Below are 16,286 nucleotides of genomic sequence, written 5' to 3'. Positions count from 1 at the left end.
GCGGGTGTACACACACACACACACACACACACACACACACACGCACGCACACGCACGCACGCACGCACGCACACACACACACACACATATATATATATATATATGTCATCGTCAGGAAAAGGGATAGGCAAGATGTACGTGTAACAAAGACCATGTGCGGCGCCGAGTGTTGGACAGACCATCGCCTTGTAGTCTCGAAGCTGAATATTCGAATCCAGCCCAAGAGACGCCCCCAAGGCCAGAAGGCTCCAAAACGGCTTAACATCGCTAAGCTGAAAAACATCACCATCAAACAGTCCTTTGTGGAGCTGCTGGAAGATCGTCTGGAATCCGCCTCTCTGGACAACCAGAATGTGGAGTCTGACTGGAGGACCCTGCGTGAGCTGATCTATAGTACAGCTTCAGAGACCCTGGGACCCATGACCAGAAAGCACAAAGACTGGTTTGATGAAAACTGTGATGAAATCAAGCAGCTTCTGGATGAGAAACGCCGTCTGCATCAAGCCTACCTCAGCAACCCAAAGTCCACATCAAAAAAGGATGCGTACGATGCCATCCGCAGGACTGTTCAGCAAATGTTACGCCAGATGCAGGATAAGTGGCTGAGTGACAAAGCTGATGAGATCCAGGGATATGCTGACAGGCACGATATGAAGAGGTTCTATGATGCCTTAAAAGAAGTCTACGGCCCCACATCCTCAGGATCATCCCCACTCCTCAGTGCAGATGGGAATACCTTGATCACCGAGAAGGAGAAAATTATCGAACGCTGGGCTGAGCACTTCAACAGTGTCTTAAATCGCCCTTCCTTCATAAATGATGAAGCCATAGACCGTCTCCCACAAGTCCCCATCAACGAAACACTGGACGATCCGCCAACACCTCTTGAGACCCAGAAAGCAATCCATCTGCTATCCAGTGGCAAAGCACCTGGCTCAGACTCCATACCAGCAGAGGTCTACAACGATGGAGGCACTGTGCTGACTGAGAAGCTCCATCAGCTGTACTCACTCATGTGGAAAGAAGAGATGATCCCCCAGGATTTCAAAGATGCATCTATCATTCACTTGTACAAGCGAAAGGGGAACCGGCAAGCCTGTGATAACCATCGGGGCATTTCCTTGCTCTCCATCGCAGGCAAGATACTTGCCAGGATCCTACTAAACCGCCTCACAGCACACCTTGACCAAGGTCATTTGCCTGAGAGCCAATGTGGATTCCGGAAAGAGCGCGGAACCACCGACATGGTGTTTGCTGCAAGGCAGCTGCAAGAGAAATGTCAGGAGCAAAATGCTGCTCTGTTCTCCACCTATGTCAACCTCACCAAGGCCTTCGACACTGTGAGTAGAGAGGGACTGTGGAAGATCATGGCCAAGTACGGATGCCCTACCAGCCGCCGTGGCGAAGTGGTTAGCGTCGCGGACTGACGGCTGGGAGGACGCGGGTTCGAATCCCAGCGGAGGTGGGTTTTTCGGCCCGTGGCCGGCTCCTACCCAGAGTTGAGTGTGCTGTGGGCTTAAATGGGGAGACTGGGACCACACAGTCGAGTGTCATCCACTTCAAGGATGCGTCTTTGGGTGTGTTGCTCTAATTACCTGACCAACACTGCAAGTGTCTGTATCTCTCGGGCCTGGTTAACGCCGGGATATCATTATGACAGGAAGCGTAGAGTACAGCCTTGTCACGCAGTCCCAAACCAAAATGGACCTCCATAGCAACATCGTCATCATCATCGTCATCCTCCTCCCCCTTCATCGTCATCAATATAAACAAAATAGTCTCAAAGTCTGTGACCTTTCATGCCCTGCTCTCATGGTGACCTCAGTTTCGATACCCCTCCACTTCCGTGCTTTGGGTGAGTCCTGTCAATGTCGTCAGTGTCGGCAGATTCATGGGGGGGCTGTTGTTTGAGGGACGTGGTGGCGGTCTCCACTCTGGGAGAGACGCTCGCTCAGTCTGGCTCCGCGACTAAGCCATTATTGTCGTTAGTAGGGGGCTTAGTAGGTGGTGTCCTAAGTACGTTAAAACAGAACAGGCACCACTGAACACCACTGAAGTGACTCAGCAGCAGTGCAGGGTCTCCTCTGGTGTGTGGCCTCCAGGCGACCTAACATCGATGGTTCCCTGTGGACTGCCGACGCTGGGACTGCGACGGACGAACCCGGGTGTGGCCGTGTATGGGGGAATCTAAATGAGCGGCGTGGGAGTAATGCCACTGAAACGGCGCAGATGATGGGGCAGCAAAACAAAAAAACAAAAACAAAAAAAAGTACGGATGCCCTCGGAAATTTATTTCCTTGGTCAGCCAATTCCATGAAGGCATGCAGGCTCGAGTCCAGGACAATGGCGAAACATCTGCTCCTTTTGCTGTCACAAATGGTGTCAAGCAAGGCTGCGTCCTGGCTCCAACGCTGTTCAGCCTCATGTTCTCTGCAATGCTTACTGATGCCTTCAGAGATGGCGATGTTGGAATCGACCTAAAGTATCGAACAGATGGCAAGCTAACTTGATGGCAATTAATAAACTTGATAATCATCAAAATATAACTTGCCTGAGGCAATGACACCGGTAGCCTGCTGTACTGTTGTGTTCTCCGTGAGAGCCGGATGCGATGTGCCAGCCAACTACAGAAGCAGTGAGGTAGCCTATGTGTCATCAGTCATGTACGCACAATCACTTCGTTCCACGTAGTACAAAGGGATTATTGGTTTGTTCCCTTCTTTTGCGAGTATGGGTCTGAGAGACCCACGAATTACGAATAAGGGTACTTAGTGTTTTCTCTTCTTTGGGGAGTATGGGTCTGTAAGACCCACAACGTAGGAATGCAGGTAAAAATTTTCACAATTACGTAACTGATTAACTAATCAGTTAAAGTGTACATTAATTTACTAAAATGATGCATATGTTGTGACAACAAAAGTCATGAAATTTCAAATTAATCGGACACCAAATATATTTTAAAGGCATTTTTTAAGGCAAAAATGGGTCTGTCAGACCCACAAAGTACGGTGAAGGTTAAACCAACAAAACCTAAACCCACATTGCAGTTTCTGTTTTAAATGGTTTGAAATATAATTTGATTGACTACAAATAAATTCAGGAATAAAAACTAATAAAATAGATAATACATAAATAAATAATTCTTCAGTTTTATTTTGGGTGCAAATGTAAGAGAGAGAGAGTGCTTTCCTTGAAGCGCATGAACATGGAGTGTAATTTAATCCATTGTTTACACTGTAGAATATGCAACAAATGGTTTTGTATAAATAAAAACTCGGGAAACCCTTAGATAAGTCCCACGACTTTTAATACAGCTTTCGACAATCCATTGAGCCAAAACGGAAGTAGTAACCAAGGAAACAAAACAAAGGATATACTTATCTAAACTAAACAAAGGAAGTAAATAGCATGTAAGAGTGAGACGCTACATTACCCCCTTCCCAGCGGAGTACAGCTACAAAAGAATTGTCAAGGAGTGAATGAGAATGACTGTTAACGAAATCTTGCTGGTAACCGTGAAATTCGACCAGAGCGGGTCGAGGTTTCTGGGTGTATGACTGGGGATGATGATGGTACAGTCATTGACTCTGTGGAGGTTTTTGTCAGTAGTGATGACGATGATGCTTCAGCAGATGAACCCAGTCTCTTGTCATCTGAAGATGTGAGTGGCGTCACAAAAGCAGCTTTGAGTCGGTCGATTGAGACCTTCTCTGAGCGGCCTTTGATGTCCAGGGTGAAAAACTTGTCACTGGTGTCCATGATGCGATAAGGGCCTTGATAAGGTCGCTGAAATGGATGTCGGTGACAGTTCGGACGTAGACATAACCTGTTGAGGCCAAATTTGCAGGTACATAGGTAGACTGTTGTCCATGGAACTTTGGTGCTGGAGGTTGTACGGAGCACATGGTGTGCTGAAGATGTTTGAGAAATGTAGAGTCTGGTTCAACAGTCCGCGCTTCAAGTGGTTGAAGAAATTCACCAGGAAGGCGAAGAGTTGAGCCATACACAAGCTCAACTGGAGAACAGTCAGGATCAACACGCCAAGAAGAGCGAAGTCCCAACAGAACCATGGGTAATTCTGCAACCCAGTCAGGGCCAGTAGTGCGTGCCTTGAGTGCTGCCTTGAGCTGAAGATGGAAGCGCTCAACCATGCCATTTGCCTGGGGGTGATAGGCTGTGGTCGTGTGTGTCTCAATGCCCAAAAGCTTGTTGTACTCTGTCCAAAGAGCTGAGGTGAACTGCTTGCCACGGTCTGAGGTAATGTCTTCTGGAACCCCAAATCTTGCAATCCAGTGGTGAACAAGAGCTGTAGCACAGGTAGAAGCATGAGCATCTGGTAAGGGAATGGCTTCTGGCCATCTGGTGAAACAGTCAATAATGGTGAAGAGATAGTTCATGCCCTGGCTGGTTGGCAGAGGTCCAACAAGGTCCACATGCAGACTGCAGAATCTGGTATTTGGTAGTGGACGTTCTACTAGTGGTGCTCTTGTGTGTCTATGGATTTTGGAGGTTTGGCAGGCATGACATTCCTTGCACCACTTGCGTATGTCACATTTCATACCGTGCCACACAAAACGTTGGCTGATAGCTCGTTGAGTTGGACGTGCCCCTGCGTGAGAGAGGCCATGAATGTTGTCAAAGACTGAGCGTGTCCAGGACTTTGGTAGCACTGGCCTCTGGACACCAGTGGATATAACACACAGCAGGGTGAGTGTCCCAAGCTGAACTCTTGTAGCTGGAGACCAGTGGCAGCTGTGCGATAGATTTCCGTCTCATCAGACTGAGCTTGATCGTCAGCAAGGCAATTGAAGTCACCCACAGAGGAAATGCAGCGTTCTTCTGCAATGGAGTTGGTGCTGAAACGTGAAAGGGCATTGGCTACCACACTGAATTTGCCCTGGATGTAGTGGATGTCAGTGGTGAATTCAGCAATGTAGGAAAGATGTCTTGTCTGACGAGGGGATCGGTCAGTTTGACTCTTGAGAGCTGATGTTAAGGGTTTGTGATCCGTGTACAGAGCAAAAGAACGTCCTTCCAAAAAATGTCTGAAATGTTTGATGGCACTGTAAGCTGCAAGAAGTTCACGGTCAAAGGCACTGTACTTCTTTTCTGTTTCTGAAAGTTTTCTGGAGAAGAAAGCAAGAGGTACCCAGGACTGGCCTTGACGTTGTTCAAGTTGAGCTCCTACAGCAGTGTTGGATGCATCCACTGTAAGACTTGTTGGTGCATCTGTTTGGGGGTGATGTAAGAGCACCGCCTCATTGAGTGCTTCTTTGGCTTTTTCAAAAGTAGTTTGGCATTCTGCAGACCAGTCAATGGATTGTCCTTTACCGCTTGCTTGGGCATGAAGTGGAGCCAGGATGTCTGCAACATGTGGGATGAAACGATGATAGTAATTCATCATCCCCAGAAACCATTGAAGGCTGGTACGGTCGGCAGGTGCAGCACAGTCATGGTGGGCAGCTACCCGGTCAGGGAGTGGATGTATTCCTTGAGCCGTGACATGATGCCCAAGGAAATCCAACTCACTAGCACCAAAAACGCACTTGCCTTGGTTGATGACTAGTCCATTGGCTGAAAGGAGCTGAAAAAGTTGTCTCAGGTGCTCAAGATGTTCCTCATGTGAGTGACTTGCTACAAGGATGTCATCAGTGTAGACAAAAGTGAAGGGAATGTCCCTTAGAATGCCATCCATGAGACATTGGAAAGCCTGGGCTGTGTTCTTGAGGCCGAAAGGCATGCGGAGAAATTCCCAGAGGCCGAAAGGTGTGATGATGGCAGTCTTAGCAATAGAAGATGGTGCCACAGGAATCTGATGATAACCCCTGACCAAATCAATCTTGGAGAAAATGGTGCATCCTGTCAAATGATTGCTGAAATCCTGAATGTGAGGCAAGGGGTATCGATCATCTTTGGTAGCAGTGCTGTGGCGTCTGTAGTCACCGCAGGGTTGCCACTGGCCATTTGACTTGGGAACAACATGTAGGGGTGAAGACCAAGGGGAGTTGGACCAACGGATGATACCCATCTCTTCCATTTTCAGGAATTCAGCTTTGGCAGCTGCAAGTTTTTCTGGGTTTAAGCGTCGGGCATGGGCATGAACTGGTGGGCCATGTGTGATGATGTGATGTTCAACACCATGTTTCTTGACGGTGGAGTCAAAATGTGGTGTCAGTAATTCTGGAAACTGTTGAAGCAGATCAGAGTAAGCATTGTGTGGTAGAAATGAAAGACCAGCCACAGACAAAGGTGCATCCGTGTTTTTGAGTGAAGTGGAAACATTGTCTAAGGGACAGGAGACGTTCGCCCTTGAGATCAATGATGAGTGAGCACAGCACCAAGAATGGGGCGTGTGACATCAGCAAGATAGAAGTCATGTAAATAGTTTTTTTAACTGATTTCTGAAATGAAATTAAATGAAATTATGGTGCTTAGAGCCTCGCCGACCACTAAGGCCATCTCAAGGCTATCGCCGTGTTAATAACTATTACAAGGATAAAAAAAACAACCAATTAAAACGAGTCACCACTTCAAACTTTCCACTCCAAAGTTAAAAAAAAAAAAACTTCCATAGTTTAAAACCTTCAAATCAGGTTAAAAATGTTCACTTCTTTTAAGAAGTCCATCAGCGCCCACGGAGGGACATCACAAAACAAAGTCTTCAAAGAAACCGCTGTGTAATGTCTGCGTCTAACGTCATGCAGATCCCAACAGTCAAGGAGCACGCGTTTCACAATGAGAGGCTCATCACAGGGAATGCATCGAGGGGCCTCTTCCCCCTTCAACAAGTAAGAATGAGTAAAAAATAGTGTGCCCCGTATGCAGTCTGCACAGCACAGACTCCTCCTTTCTGTTCTTCACCCCCGAAGGGAGGGTCTCTTTTAGGTCCGGACGGATCTGGAAGAGCTTGTTGTCCGTCTGGGTGTTCCACTCCTCTTGCCAAAGATCCTTAACGTAAGTGTTCACCTTCCGCTTCATGTCTGTGTATGGTACAAAGGATCTGGATAATTCTTTCTTTACAGCGTTCCTGGCCAGCAGGTCCGCCCTTTCGTTACCACGAATGCCAACATGTCCGGGAACCCAGGCCAACACAACCTCGTATCCTTTCTTCGTTGCGAGAGCAAAATCTTCAAAAAATTCCAGCAGTTTGGGATGAGTGATATTCCTGCAGGCGATCGCCTCCAGGGCTGACAAGGAGTCGGAAAAGATCATGAATCTCTTTTGTTTCGAAGAGAGAACCATTTTTACCGCCAGAACCAGTGCGGTCAGTTCCGCAGTGTACACCGAGCTGTCAGACAGGATGTGTTCCGTTGAGGGCCAGTCGGAAAGGCGGAACAGAACGCAGATGCAGCGACTCCGTCCTGACTTGGAACCGTCAGTGAAGATACTTTGAAAAGTGGGGAATTTGTGGCAGAGTTCCGAAAAGTAAGTTCTGTAGGCCAGAGAACTGGTGGAGTCTTTACGGTATGAGGCCAGATCGAATCGGACCTCAGGTGTTGTAAAGGTCCACGGAGGGCTGTCAGGGAACTTGGAGAAATCTGAGATGCCACCGACATCCAGATCGGCATTTTCTAAGTGCAGCTGAATGCGGAGTCCGAGAGGAGGTATGCAGTTTGGGTTGTCTTTAAATTTCTTACTGAAAGGGTTGTTGAATACAGCGTCGTAAGCAGGGTTTGTAGGTTCAGAAAACAATTTCAAATAATAGTTTAGGGTCAGCTTCAGTCTGCGGTTGGAGAGAGGCGGTTCCCCTGCCTCTGCGTACAGGCTGTGCACAGGGGTGGTGCGGAAAGCACCTAAGCTGAGATGGAGCCCTTGGTGGTGTACAGGGTCCAACAGTTTCAGGTAAGACGGTCTGGCCGAGCCGTATACTACACTTCCGTAATCTAGTTTGGACCGGACCAGGGCTCTGTAGAGGTGCAAGAGAGTTCTCTTATCAGCACCCCAGTCCGTGTGTGCCACAACTCGAATGATGTTCAGGGCTTTTTTGCAAGATATTTTCAGCTGTTTAATATGGCTGAGGAAGTTCAGCTTCTGATCAAAGATGACCCCTAAAAATTTGGCTTCCTTGACCGCCGGGATGGTGGATTTTCCCAGACGGATTTCAGGGTCCGGATAGAACTGGCGAAAATTATGAAAATGGATGCATTCAGTTTTGGAGGACGAAAATGTGAAGCCATTCTCCTCTGCCCAACACTGGATTTTGTTGACGCAGAGCTGAAGCCGTCGCTGGATGCTGGCATACGTGCTGCCAGTTGCATATAAGGCAAAATCGTCCACGAACAGCGAGCTGTCCGATCCCTTCTGAACGGATTGAACGATGTCATTAATTTTGATGCTGAAAAGAGCCGGCGACAGGATGCTCCCTTGCGGGACACCAAGCTCCTGCTTGTGAATGTCGGACAGGGTGGTGCCGACTCTCACCTGGAATTGTCTGTCTTGTAAAAAAATTGTGGATGAACTGAGGCAGGTGTCCTCGGAAGCTGAGCTTGTGCAAGTCCGAGAGAATACCAAATTTCCACGTGGTATCATAAGCTTTCTCCAAGTCAAAAAATATGGCCACCACATGTTGTTTGTTTACAAAGGCATTTCTTACAGTGGTTTCCAGACGAACCAGATGGTCAACGGTAGAGCGATGCTTGCGGAAACCGCACTGTTCTTTTGCCAGAAGGCCGTCGGTCTCTAGTTTCCACATCAGTCTACCGTTGACCATCTTCTCCATCAGTTTGCAGATGCAGCTGGTCAGTGCTATCGGGCGGTAGTTGGAGGGGTTCGAGGGGTCTTTTCCCAGTTTCGGCAGCGGGATTATGAGGGCTTTCCGCCAGGAGGGTGGAAAAAAGCCTGTGACCCAGATGTGGTTATAAACTTTAAGCAGGGTGTCCAGACAGGTTTGGGGAAGATGCTTTAAGAGTTTATAATGGACCTCGTCCATTCCTGGACAGGAATCCGTACAGGTCTGAAGGGCAGATTTAAGTTCATTCATTGTGAAAGGAAGGTTGTAATTCTCTGTGTTGTCGGAAAAGAAGTTACATGGTGTTCTTTCTGACAGGTTTTTGGTTTTAATAAACCGAGCAGATTTGTTAGCAGATCTCGAGTTCTGTTCAATTGTGGAGGCAAGCAAATTGGCAACTGCTTTCTTCTCTGTGACCAGAGCGTCTGAAAGTTTAAGATGATGAAAGGTTGGGCATACGTTTTTGCCCTTAATTCTTTTTAAAACCCTCACACTTTCTTCTTGGGTGTGTTGGAGGTTAAGGAAGAGCAAAAATCTCTCCATGACTTCCTTTGGCTCTTTTTAAAAACATACCTGGCTTTCGCCCTCAGCTGTTGATGGGTTCGAACGCTATCGGTCTCCGAAAGACGCGTCGCTGCGCTCTCTTCCGAGACTTACGGGCCTCCCGACATTCCGCGTTGAACCAGGGCGTTCTTGGCACCTGAGGCTTGGAGGTAGACGATGGGACTCCTGCTCTGGCGCAATCTAAAACGATCCGAGTCAGAGTGTCAGCAGGGTCCTTGCTTTTCAATACTGTTTCTTCCTGCAGCTCCGCTCTTATCTTCGTGGTAAAAAAACTCCAGTCTGCTTTGTCATAGTTCAGGCGGTCAGGCAGAGAGTCACCTTCTCCATCTGTGGGGCGGAGGACGACAGGAAAGTGGTCACTCCCGTGCAGATCGTCGTGCACTTTCCACTCGTAGTCCAGGACCAACGATGGATCGCAGACCGACAGATCTAAACACGAGAGCTTTCCAGAGGAAAGATGAAGGTAAGTGGGAGACTTGTCGTTAAGACAGCACAAGTCCATGTCGGAAAGAAGGTTTTCCAAGAGAAGACCTCGGGCTGATGTCATCTCACTTCCCCAGAGCGGGGAGTGTCCATTGAAGTCGCCCAACAGTAAAAACGGACGTGGCAGCTGGTCAACCAGGTTCATGAGGTCCTGCCTCAGAACACGGACAGAAGGAAGAAGGTACAGAGAGCAGACAGTGATGGTTTTCTCAAGTGTGATTCTGACTGCCACCACCTGTAAAGGGGTGCTTAAAAGAACTGTACTATGTAAAAGGGACTTGTGAATAAAAAGAGCGACACCTCCCGTCAATCCCTCTTGCTTCGGTTGAGCGGGTTTAAAAACGGAGTTAAAACCAGAGAGATAAAACCTTGCCATCTCTTTGCAGAGTCTCCTGCAGCGCCAGCACTGAAGGTTTCAAAGCACGACAAAGCAGCTGGAGTTCCTGGAAATTGGCGTAGAACCCCCGGATGTTCCAGTGGATCACTGCCATTAAAAAGGTTAAAAAAAAAATAAAGCAGCAGCCTATTCCATCGCTACCCCCTGCTCCTCTGCTTGCGGTGGCTCAAGGTCGGCCAGGATGGAGTACTTATTTTTAAAAATTAATTTTTCTGATTCCGACCAAGTCGGAATATCCACGACCGCGGCCCCTCCCGATCCCGCCGAGGCCGCAACCCTCCCCTCCTTGAGTTTTGGAGGTACGGGGGGTTTCCGGCCACCTCCGCCAGCCCGAGGGCCAGGCAGACGAGAGGCGGGGCGAGGGGGGCTGGGGGGTGGGGTGGGGCGGGAGGCGGACAACGTGCCTCCGCCCGAGGTTTTCTGCTCCCGCCCAGAAGCCCTTGAGGACTGCCGCACAGGATGGGAAGGGGTGGACACGGCGCCTCCACCCAAGGCCAATGGTTCCAACGAGGTGGGTAAGTCGTCCGTCTGCGTCCCTGTGGACGTCGTCTAGACCGCAACGTCCACCGTCCTGGGTCTGACGACAGAGGCGTAAGACACCTTAGGCGACGCAGCCTCCACCTGTTTCTTTGCCTCAAAGAAGGATATCTTCTTTTCTGTCTTGACCTTCTGGATTTGCTTTTCTTTTTTCCAGGCGGGGCAGTCTTTCGATGAGGACGGGTGGCCACCTCCGCAGTTCGCACACCGGGCTGGACTGATGCAATCGCCCTGGTGCGCCGCCTTCAAACAGGTGCCACACGCCTCTTCCTCCTTGCATCGGTCTCTCACGTGTCAAAATTTCTGGCATTTGAAACATCTTAGAGGGGACGGCACGTACAGGCTTACACTCACCATCAGGTATCCAACCCGAATGTCCTTGGCGACATCCGGGCAGCAGAAGGTGAGGAAGAAAGTGTTGGTCGGGACTCTGTCCGACCCCTTCCTCACCGTCACCCTGTACACGTCGGTCACTCCCTGAGAGGACAGCTCGCTCTTGATTTCAGCCTCAGACACACCTTTCAACTCCGGGCATCTGATGACCCCCTTTGAGCAGTTGAGACCTTTGTGAGGGGAAACCTTCACCGCCCTATCCACAAAAGTGGTCGCCTTGAGAAGGAGCTGTGTCTGCCTTTTAGATTCTGTCTGCACTAAAAATGCTCCGCTCCTCAGTCTCTTGATGGATTTCAGCGATCCTGCCAGACACTGAAAGCCCTTCTGGATAGCGAAGGGGCTGAGAGCCGACAAGGGCTTGTCATCATCAGCGCCCTCCATCACAAGCCACGACGGCCAAAATCCAGAGGTCTCAACGACCTCCGAATCGGAGTCTGAGTCATCTGTTCCTTGTCGTCGTCTTTTTCCAAAGTTAGGGGGGTGTAATTGTTTGGAATTCATGTTGAAAAAAATGTAAATTCATCCCTCCCTTACCCACCCACCATGGGGTCCAACTTAGGGGCCAGGGTCAAGGGAACACCAGCTTGCCCCCTTCCAGGTTTCGGGAGGGATACACGACCAACAGCCTAGCTCCAACGTGTTCCCCCCCGATCGTGCCCAGCTCCCGGGGACAGAGAACCGAGCACTACGGGGGTAACCTTCGTTACCCTCTAAACTGCCAGTCTTGACCCAGCCCCACGAAGGGGCAGCCGACTGACACACACGGGCCAATGTGTGCCGCCTGTCTTAGGAGAGGTCCGAGCCAAAGGGATGTGTTGAGAGCAGCGTGCTCTCTCAATCCCCAGGATCTCATTCCCCTCCATCACAGGTCGCGCCGCACGGCAAACACGGCGGGCCTGAAGAAGGCCGCAGAGAAAAAAGAATGTGGAAAAGAAGGCTTGATGGGGAGCTGAGGACAGAAAAGAGGCGGTAAAAAGAAGAAAAGAGAATAGTGAAAGGGACAGTGGGTCACGTTTAGTTTGGGCCTCACTCACGACCTGTTCGGCATGGGAAGCCCTATCAGGGGCATCAGTACAAAAACCACCACTTATTCAGCCCTAACAGCTACGATGGCTATGTAGGCTGTCAATTAAGACCTGGGACCAGAGCAGCAAAACCCCAAGAAGCACTGATGCCCCCGCCGACATAGCTCGCTCGATCACTGGCCACTAAGCCTTCCGACCACAACAAGGTAGTGACCTCCCGGGAGAGGGTCAAGAGAACACCAGCCTGACCCCCTCCAGGTTTCGGGAGGAACTGATTTCTAAAGTACTTTACAACATTAACTGATTTCTAAAGTAATGTTGTTTTTGTCCCAGGTTTTGATGGAAGTTCCATGTGCAGCAGAAAGGGGTGCAGAAGGTGGGTTAGTCTTGCGATCCTGTGCAGAGGCAGGATACACCGACACGTCAGCACTACTATCGATCAAGGATTGTCCAGTGCGGCGATCTAAAACAGAGAACGTGTTTGAGTTTGAAATGCTGGCCCCTACCACGTTTAGTGACCGGCTTTGTCGTTTCCCGACAATGATGTGTCTTGTTTATTCTTCAGAAGAGATGCAAACTTGCAACCAGGCTGGCAGCGAAGCGGGAGTTTCGCTGAAATCTTTTAGCGGCAGATACAGATTCCACAGATGGGCCCATGGTCACACCATATGTGTCAGGTTGAACCACTGAAATCTGTTGGACACCTGCAGTGTGTGTTTCCCAGATACGCTCTGCAGCTTCAGCAAGCTCTTCTACATTATCAATGTTATGTCCTGCAAGGATGCTATGAATGTCGTCAGGAAGATTTGACAGAAAAAGTGCACGCTTCAGTGTCTGTGGATCATCATTCAGTGCATTGATCTTATGCATGAGGGCAGTAGGACGTTTGTCACCCAGTTCATTGAGATTGAGTAACTCTGCATCTTTCTGGGCCTGGGATTTTCCAAAGGTCTTGATGAGAGCACTTTTCAAAGTGTTATATTTGTTTACAGCTGGTGGATTGAGGTGAATTGACTGCACTTCATCTGCAGTGTTGATGTCAAGAGCACTGACAACGTAGTCATACTTTGTTTGATCTTGTGTGATAGCTTTGGTGCCAAACTGGGCTTCAACCCTCGCGAACCACACTTCTGGAGATTTAATCCAGAATTCTGGGAGCTTCATAGACACTGCATTCACTTCATTAGTAGGTTGACTAACAAGAGTCTGCATTTGAGTTACTAAGTTTGCCAGAATGTTTGCTTCAGGAGACTCTTGTGCCATTTCTTACGTGTTCTGGAACAGGGTCACCAATGTAGAATATGCAACAAATGGTTTTGTATAAATAAAAACTCGGGAAACTCTTAGATAAGTCCCACAACTTTTAATACAACTTTCGAAGATCCGTTGAGCCAAAACGGAAGTAGTAACCAAGGAAACAAAACAAGGGAAGTAACTTATCTAAACTAAACAAAGGAAGTAAATAACACGTAAGAGTGAGACGCTACAACACAACTCATTTATTAATAGCTACTCAAAAGTAATGCTTTGCATAAAAAGTAGCAAAAAACAACTGAAGTAGAGTGTATAGTGCGGAACCAGTTTTAGAGTAATGCAATCAGATATGTGCATGCTGAGGAATCGATAACTGTCATTGGAATAGATCTGTATCACTTCCACTGTAGCCAACGAACTCTTCTCTTGATGAGACAGCTAGAATCATTCTTTTTTCTCATCAATTAGCATATGGAATACTCATCTTTAAAAAATGAATACAGTTCTTGTTGCCCGCCAACAGAGAAATAAAAAATGTCGAGATTCTGACAAGCGCTACATCAAAACAAAATCTTGTCTCCACAGTAACTCACGCTCACAAATAGCCTATTAATAACTCTCTAGAAATTTTAATAGACACATATCTTTAACTCACTCGGGACGACAAGTTTTCTCCCTTGCTTTTCCCCACAGACGGCCCATTTGTAAGGGTTTGGAAAAAAAATTACAAAAAATACAAAACACTGTGTAAGAAAATGAAACTTTCAGAGCTGGTTTATTACGCATTGAGCTATTACAAACAAAAAAAACAAAAAAAAATCAAATTTCTCATCTTATTTTTACAGTTTTGCTATATGTAGAAAATACTGCCAATTTTTCACCCCGAATCACCACACCCATGCTCGCTTTCTGCATTAAATTCGCTTTCTTCTTCGTCATCATCCACCTCTTGAATGTCCGACCCTTCAGTTTGTAGCATTTCAAGTACTTTCGCAACACTAAAACGTTGCCGTCACTGCCTTGTTCGCTTCACAACATTCTGAGAAGAGCCCGTTTTGCTAACAGGCCACACATCCCAGGCTGACCAATCATACTGTTCGATTGTGGAGTGACCCAGAATAGCGCACTCTGCTTGGCTAATCACAAAATCACGTGTACAGTGCATGATGGAATTTTACTTTCGGAGAATGCTATTCCATTCTTTGTCCAAATCTGAATACGTTTTGTGTAGGAATGCGTGAGCATTCCTTCGTCCGGAAAGAGTTAACTGGACCATGTGATCAGAAAACAATAACTGTTTGCTTTTCCTACATCAACATCAACCTCTTGCAATACATATGGCACTTTTACCGAGCATGCGTTGCAATGGAATAAAAAACTAAAGGCAATTAAACTACTGCAGGAATTTTCTGTCTGTCAAAGTCTAGTGAATAATAATAATAACAATAAGATTGAGAAGAAGAAGAATATAGAATAACAATAATAATAATAATAATAAGTTTGTTATTTAGATAGCACCACATCAAATTATTTTTTGCTCTTAGCGCTTTACATAGTTCCAATAAAAAAAAAAAACCAACAAAAACAGAGAGACAGACAGAGAGAGAAAAGAAAAAAAAGAAAAACAAACACAAGAATCTATCACATATTTCAAATTTTCAGAGTCTCGTTCCTTCCTCAAGGATGATTTTTTGGACGCTGCCAGAGTCACGTAAAACTACTATTATGCAGCTATTATGATGCAAGCATGTCGTGCATGACAGGATGCAAATTCACCACTACAAGGCTTCGCTCAGAACCATGCCCACTTTCCCAAAGAACTGTGATTGTCTTTTTTTTTCTGCTTTGAAAAAAAATAAGTTCTTTTAAAACTAGCTAATTAAATAGCTCAACCAAAAGTAGTTGCAAAAAATAAAAGAAAAGAAAAAAACCCTAAAAGATAACACATAATGGAAACAATTATAAACACATAAATAAATAAAAATGGGTTACACTACAAAATGAGAGGGATCTATGAAAGGTAGGAAGAAAAGGAAAGGGGTGAAAATTACGGCTGAAGTCAGAATTCGTCATTTTTGACATTTACATACTTTCAGAAAGTTTTAAAATCACAGAATAACATACAAAAAACAGAACTGATCTATCTATCAAAGTTTTTTTCTGTATTTTTTTCAAAGTTGTTGAGCCCGAAAAGAACAAATGGAGAAATCGGCAATGAAAAAAAACGTATATTGTCCCGCTTGTAACTTTAAAGCAAGAACTAAACTTGTATGTGATGTCAAAAGATTCAGAATTTAGCAAACAATAAATTTCTGTATGAAAAAAAACACTGAAACATTCATATTTTCTTTTTCTCAAACCAAGTCAAGAATGGTGAGTGGAGGAGTGACATCATGCCACGAGAGAGCAGTCAACGGGGACAGTGAATGTTCAAAAGAGAGACAAAGGCCGCGTTCATGTTTGAACAAAAAATATTTCCTGTAATGCTGATGTATCTTTTCGACTTCGGCTTTAAATCCTAGATCAAAATAGCGTTTACTAACTGCAGTATAGCCACATTATCGGCTGACGTAATTTCAGAAAAGCCTGGAGTCAAATGCACTGAACATTGCAACATTTAATTTAGTGATGAATGTGTGCAGCAGTACCACGAGGACATGCACCTGACAACATTAAAAATATTACATTTTCTGGCAGTTTTATGCTAAAATACTTACCAGCAGCAAATATAAGACTTCAAGCATGAGAAATTTGTAAAAACCTTGATTTTCATTATTTTGACCCTAATGACAAGTTTTTGTTCTTTGCTAAGAATAGCTGGCTGTGACTTTAGCCTGGTTTTCCTGTGCTGTGTCACATATGAACAAATGATAAAATAAAACAACTAATCAGAATAAAAGAAAAG

General features: G+C 46.6%; 1 protein-coding gene across 2 annotated transcripts in view; it reads right to left on the bottom strand.

Annotated features, from left to right (window-relative positions):
* LOC143285717 (uncharacterized) overlaps positions 1-16,286 on the bottom strand; it is a 114,010-nt gene that overhangs the window by 70,444 nt on the left and 27,280 nt on the right. The window lies entirely within an intron of this gene.

This window comes from Babylonia areolata, chromosome 9 (genome assembly GCF_041734735.1).
Source record: "Babylonia areolata isolate BAREFJ2019XMU chromosome 9, ASM4173473v1, whole genome shotgun sequence".
In the NCBI taxonomy this organism is placed as follows: domain Eukaryota; kingdom Metazoa; phylum Mollusca; class Gastropoda; order Neogastropoda; family Buccinidae; genus Babylonia; species Babylonia areolata.
Note: the sequence above shows the minus strand (reverse complement) of the source record. Positions and strands in the feature narration are given on the sequence as shown.